This window comes from Pteropus alecto, unplaced genomic scaffold (genome assembly GCF_000325575.1).
Source record: "Pteropus alecto unplaced genomic scaffold, ASM32557v1 scaffold239, whole genome shotgun sequence".
Classification (NCBI taxonomy): Eukaryota; Metazoa; Chordata; class Mammalia; order Chiroptera; family Pteropodidae; genus Pteropus; species Pteropus alecto.
This window is the reverse complement of record NW_006494613.1, coordinates 4,591,252-4,598,482: the sequence shown is the minus strand read 5'-3', so window position 1 is coordinate 4,598,482 and position 7,231 is coordinate 4,591,252.

The window sequence follows — 7,231 nt, the reverse complement described above, 5'->3', positions numbered from 1 at the left end:
AAATGCATTTAGATACTTAGATAATGATAACAGATATTACACCAAGATACAAACATTTTAAAAATATGTATAGCTCTGGCAAGGTATGAAATAGAATGAAAGGAATGGCTTATTAAAGGAAATTTATGACTATGAGTTCAAAATCACAAACACAGAATTGAATGTTTGTAAGTAAACCAACATGCTGAATAAATATTTTCTCTTAAAAGCACAATCATGCAATTTTCAGGAAATATAAGAATGTAGTTATTTACAAGGTTACCAATCTTCTTCTCTTTTCTTTCTTCTCCTTCTTTTGTCTTTATCTTGTCTCACTTTCTTCTTTTTCCCACAGTGGGGCTTGTTTATTTTCTAGTCACAGCTTTATTTTGGCTTTCCCTGCTGTGTTGGTGTTAAAATAAATTAGATTAATACATTTTCTTAAAGGGAGCTGATTTAATTTTTTTTCTTTTGTATGGATAAAGATATAAATGGTTTAATAAATTTATTTTAAGGTAGTTGAGTTTTAGTGCCTCTGTGACTTACTTCCCACTGAAGAATCACAGTATGTTACAGTGCAATATTTTGAAAGATGACTGAAGAATTGATCGATTGTTTTATCAGATCGGTGTACTCAAATCTTAGAAAGCTTTCTTTCCTTTTCCTTCTTCCTCTCTTCCTTTTTTTCTTTCACTCTCCCTCCATTTCTCCTTCTCTATCTTCCTCTCTGTCTTTCTCTCTCCCTTCCTCTCCTCCCTCTATTGCACTGATATTTAGAATGCTGTGAGGATGTATTTTGTAATTAATGACTAGAAGAACATGCTACGAGTAAAAACACTTGTGTGAGTCTTTTCCTGTCTTACATAATTTCATTTATAATACAATAATGCTCAGTAAATATTATATAAATTTTTAAAACTGATCCACATTCTTTAGTAAATTTCTACTTCTGATGAGGCTGACTTGGGAGTTTCTCAAGATAAAAGTGTTTTGAGCAATAGAAAAACAGAAAGCAGAGATTCTAGGCACTCTTCCAGGCCCAAGGAGCAAGAAGCCAGAGGAGTCCCCTGGCCCAGACAGCAGGGACGTGGAACTGAATGACATACCAGGGTATGATAAGGTCTCCGTGCTGTGCTTCACGCTGCTTTTTTGCCTATGCTTTCATTGCAGCCCAAGTGACTCCAATTTTAGAAACCCCCTGTTTGTTATACTTCTGTGTTGAGCAAATAATAGGCACTCCTTGCACAAATGATTAGGAAGATTCCTGAGAAAATTGTACCATGTCAGACCTTTTGGACTCATTCCTTTGGAAAGCCCCTTGATCTCCACCCCTCTACTGTGTCTACTAGTCTCAAAGTTCTCTTGCGCTGATCTTAACACATAGTCCACACTTATAGGACAAGGTAGAGACCTCAGGATCCCCTAATACAAGAATTTACTGTCATTTCTATATTTCAGTAGAAACTTGGTGGACAAAATAATCTACATATTCTTGAGAAGAAACTTTGATTTCTTTTTAAGTATGCGCTTATAGTGACAGAGAATTCAGTGACCAGTGTAGATGGTAATCAAATTTTCTCATGTGCTTGGTAATGGCCTAGGAGCAGGTGATAGAGACAGACACAATAGTGATGTGTCTACTATGGAAGCTGACACAGCCATTTATTTTACTAGATAATCTGAGATCCTTCTTAACTCTTCTGTACCACTGTATTTGACTACTAACTTGGTAGACCACAGGAGATACCTAAAGATGTGTCACCAGTGTGTGGCCAATCAAAAGATATCTTTTATTATTTATTTACCAGAAGCAAAGAAACAACAACAAAAGCAACTTTTTTTGTTGTTGTTATGAGCAAATGTTATAGACTGAATGCTTGCATTCCCCCAAATTCATATGAAATCTTAACCCCCAATGTGAGGGTATTAAGAGGTGGGGCTTTTTGACTTCCAACACACAAAAATTTAAGTGCAAATCCACAAGTTTACTTTTGTTTGTAAACTCCGGAAGGGGGAGGAATATGTAAATTTTGTGCTCTAGCTACTTTGAAGACGAGTACCATAAACACTTTATTAAACTTGATACCATGAAACCAGAATCCAAGAGTCACACAACTTTAGAGCTATTATCTTAACTGTGGACAAATGTTTATAAGAATTTTCAGGATTCTATAGCTATTGTATACCAATGTCTATACATAGATATCTTATTTTTGAGTTAGTATTAAATATTTTTACATATTAATACACTATTTCTATTGAAGTTAAATTATGATCCTACAAATATAGAAAAGCATTTTATTTCATAAATATATCAAATAACATCAGTCAAACCATGTAATAATATATCAGAAATCAATGCAAAATTTTTCTTTGCACTACTCTTAGACAGCTTAAGGCATTTAAATCTCTTTAGAGTAAAGACGATGAATTAATAGTAGTGTGAAGGAGAGCCACCTTTCTCACCTGGCTAATTTCAAGTCTATTTGGGTTCAGTTGGCTAATTGTTACAAGCAAAGGGTCAGTAGATATCTCAGCTTGCCTGGGATGGTCGTGGTTACACCATGGTCTGACTTAATTTTTAGCACTTCCTCTCCTCTTTCATTCTCAAAACCCCCCAATTCAAACAACGCAAGGTATAGTCACCCTATATGTGTGATTCTTCTTTACTAATATAAATATAAAAGAAATTGTAAGGCAAATATTAAGTCTCTGAGTAAAAAGCAAAATATCACACTGCCAACATTGCATGATTTGAAAATACAAGTGAGAAAAACAAGATCTGTTAAATATATTTGCGTCGTGAAGATAAACAGAGGGCATCTATCAATTTTCTGCATTTTTCACTTTGCTATAATTTATTGTTGATTTGTTCTACTTAGAGCTCATAGTAAAAATGACAACTTTTGCTAGAGAAATGTGAACTATGAAACCTAAATCTAATATGTTCCCACCTCTGTGCATTTGAGAGATGAGTTAATAGTTTCAGGCCAGGAAGGTTCCATTTTGGTACTCTCAAAAAGGTGATGGCATCACAGAGCCTGAAAAGATTAACATGCATTCAAAATCTGAGCCATTAACTTCTTGCTCTCTGACTGACATGTGGGTCATGTAAATACGATTTAAATAAAAATGTAAGGACAAAATTCTTTTGATAGATCTGAGATTGTCCTCCTTGTTAAAATTATTCCGTGTTACCACAGGGTCATTGCAGGCTAAGAGAGGGGTAGTGAATTATTGTAATCAAACATACATAAATGGAGCCCATCTGTCCATCACAAATAAGATGCTCTTCATTTATTGTTATATATGATTTTTCTTGGACTCATCGAAGCATTTAAGATAGTCTTTAAATACAAAATAAAAACAGGATTTTCTATGTAAAACTGTGCTAATTTGGAATATAAAGATACCCTAATATTCAGATGATAGCATATTTTAGATCATATTTACATTTTAAAAACTTTAAAAACAGAGAAGTTTGCTTATAATTTGGATTTTAAAAACTCTATGTATGTATATCAGTACTGAGGTACACTTAAGTTAAAAATATATTGCTTAAGATACAGTAATTAATAGTATACACACTGAGCACTTACTTACAATACGGGGAAATAATTAGTTTGAATTCCCAGATCAAAATTCACCTATCAGTAAAACAATTTAGCATTCAACAAGCATTCTTCTGTAATGGACAAGAATAAAAATTTTTAAAAGTCCAACTTAGTTCTTATGAGAAAAATTTAGAGAAGAATTTTAAAGGTTCTGAACAAGCAACAAACATGTTTTGAGTTACTTTACATGGGCAAGGTATGGCAGATTAGCGATCTCAAAATTATCATACATACTGTCTCCTTAAAATTCATTAATATAGTAAGCAGCACTATTAATAAAAATGCTGAGAAGTTATGGTCAGAGTGTGTGATGACAGAGCTTAAATAACAATAATAAATTGTTAATAAAAACAATTAATAAAATAACAATTAATAAAAATAATTTATTAATTGACTAATGATACCGTCCCCAAATTTTCCAAAGTATTCAGCACAGCTTAATAAAAGATTCCTGAGATAGAGGAATGGTAGGCAAATTTTAAAGACGATGCAAAGTTTTTTCTTTACTCCTTCCCTTATGATCATCTACTCAAGAAACATTGATTCAAGTGTGAACAAAAATGTAAACAAATCTTTGAGGGGAGGAAGGAATAAAGGAAGAAAGTAGAGAAGAATGCTTCTCGCAGAGTTGATCAGGCCCTCCAATAATAACATATATTATTAATTCACTGAATTGAAGATTTTCATTGAAAATATGTATTTTATCACAGAGATACAAAATGTGTAGAATTAGAGGATGGCATTTTATAAAAACCTTATTCTCAGTAAAGAGCAAAAAGGAAAACATGACAAATGTTATTTTAAGTATGATATACTGGGAGACATAGTCCACAGGACAAAAGAAATTCGCTTAATCAGAATTGTTTTAAGTTGAGGACGGTGACTTTTATTCTCTAATTGTGGTTTTGTAAGAACAGAATAAAAACAGTTGAGTGGAAAAAGGCATTTGACTAAAAAAGGGATCCGACCAGAGATAGTCCATATTGCATGAATCTTGATAAAAGACACAAGGAGGAGAATACAAAAGACTGAAAAAAAAAAAAAAAAAAGATATGTGTGCCTTATGAGATATATCAGGAGGAAGTTTGAAAGACACAAAGTAATTATAAAACACTTATGAACAATATCAGAAAGTGCATTCATTCATTCTAATCATAATATCAATGAGTACCAATTATTAAATATCTGCTATAAGTTTGGCATTATAGGAAGTATTTTATATCCATTATTTAAAATTTTACTAATAATCGTACAATGAAGATAGAATTATGCTCATTTTGTAGATAGAGAAACTAAGCCTCAGAGAAGTCAAATACTTTATCCAAGCAAAAGCCAAAAAATGGTGAATCTAGGATTGGAAATGTGATCTGTCTGCCTCCACTCTGATATGTACCTGTCAGCCTTTTTCTGTGACTGGATGTCCCAGGTAGTCATTTAGAAGCAAGGCTCAAAAGATAAATAAGGCTTGTTGTTAAATCTCAAGAGATTTACACTTTAATAGTTGTAAACAACTAGCACAGATATTGCCAGCTCCTGTCATATATGTGAGGAGATGCCAGCAGACCTCTATAAGAAAAGTTTGCCCAAAAAACTGTGAGTTGTTCTAAATTATGGAGATGTGGCAAACTGGAGGGAAGTGAGAATTAACAGATGTAGAACTTCAGGTAGATGAACAGCATGGAAGAAAGGCTTGACAAGCTATTGTGAAAGGGAATGTAAGAACATTTGCTTTATTTGGATAACATGAGACTATAACAAGGGTAATACAAATAAGTGTTAATGAGTAGGTAGAATTTTTTAATGTAAATCACAGTCTCACTTACTTTTGGAATGCCTGCTTTATCTCAGCCACATCAGAATGTTTTTATCCTCTGAGCTGAAGGACTTCCTGTGTCTACCTCTTACTTTCTTATTCTATTTTTAGATGCCTGTTGACCCTAACTAATCAGAGACTATATCTCATATTGTTTAATATTCCAAGTTCTGCATATAATAAGCACTTATCGACAATCAATTATTTATGGTGATGATAATAAAGCAGCAGCCTTTTCTATTTAGATTGATCCTATTAAGGCATGAAGGAAAGGTGTTTACTCAGTTTGTTGATAGGTGATACTCCCTAAAAGTTACGAGCTTGAGGTAATGACAGTTTAAAGAAAAATATTGTCTACATTGTTAATGTTTTCTTATTCTATGTTTCTGAGACAAGAAAAGAGCTTGATTGCTTTATTCCTCAACTCTATCTTCAATCCCCATGGATTAAATTAATTTACTTTAGAATTGAACCAATTCTTTGTATAAGTATACGTATTATTACTATACATATCTCCTCCCCGCCCCCCGCCGTTTTCATGAAAAGAGTGAGCAATAACGGTTTAAGAAAAAGTAATGTCAAAAATCTAGTTATAAATAGGGTCGGTCAATTAATTGGTTTGGTACATTTGCCAGAAAATGTTTGCAAGTGGACGAATGATGAAAGTGCCTGAAAAACCAGGTTTTCTGGCATGTAGAAGTATAATTAAGAGAATCCATAATATCTTTTTTCAAATTATAGTTGGAGGTTAATCATATAAATAGGTACCACCTGAGATGTCAGACCTAGGTCTGATGCAAAGTATTAAGGGCAGATAGATTTGGGTTCAATATAAGGAATATTCTGAGAACTGCTGCTTACTGAAAAGAAATTATCAGTGTCCAAAGTATTAATTCATATCATGTGCTGTAAGACAGTTGTGCATTGTGATCAATTGGTATGTGTCTATTGAGTATGCAATATTGACCAGATGGGAAATTCAGAAAATAATAAGTATTAAAAGAGAGAAAGACACCCATCTTAGCTTGGAAATAAATAAAAGAGGAACCAAATTAGTAAATTAGGAGAGATTGCATAGCTCTTGTAGAGAGAGAAAAAGCCACTAGGAGAGAAAGCAATCTGACCTAAAGACCATCAAATTCCTTCTAAGGAATTTAATATGTAGAATCATCTTGGATAACTGTACACAGTCCATTCCTAGGTACACATGCAAGGAGAGTACACCTGGTAATAGCATTGCAATGAGAAAGAAATTGAAATAAACAATAATAAGAGGCAAGCTCCAGCGTGATCTTAGATAAAAATCTGGAGAGAAGTTGTGAAAGAATTTGTTCCATGGCAATAAAATGAATAAACAATGAGATTGAAAAATTATATACAAAAAGCAATATGTGAAAAAAGGTCAAACCAATTCATAGTTGCTTGCCTATATTAAATCACCAGTTGTACTGGTTTATATTTCACAGAAGGAAATCTCAGGAACCACAGATGCACTAATGCCATTATCAGTGGGCATAGAATAATAGGAATTACTACAGCCTCTGCTTATTTCACTCTTCCTGCCCTTGCCAGTATCCAGCAGGCTTTGGCCAAGAGCTGGGGATAACAAAACATGAAGCAAACACTCTATAACAGCCAAATGGTTATTTAAAATGTTTGTAAATGACTTATTAAAAATTTACATATGTATTGCTATTTCTAATAACCCCGTGACTATCACTCACTGACATAAAAATGTATACACCATGCAGCAAAATCTAGCAAACATTTCTGGTGGCTTTAAATCCTTGTGCCTAGTATTACTAGGTGGGGAGAGGGGAAGGTG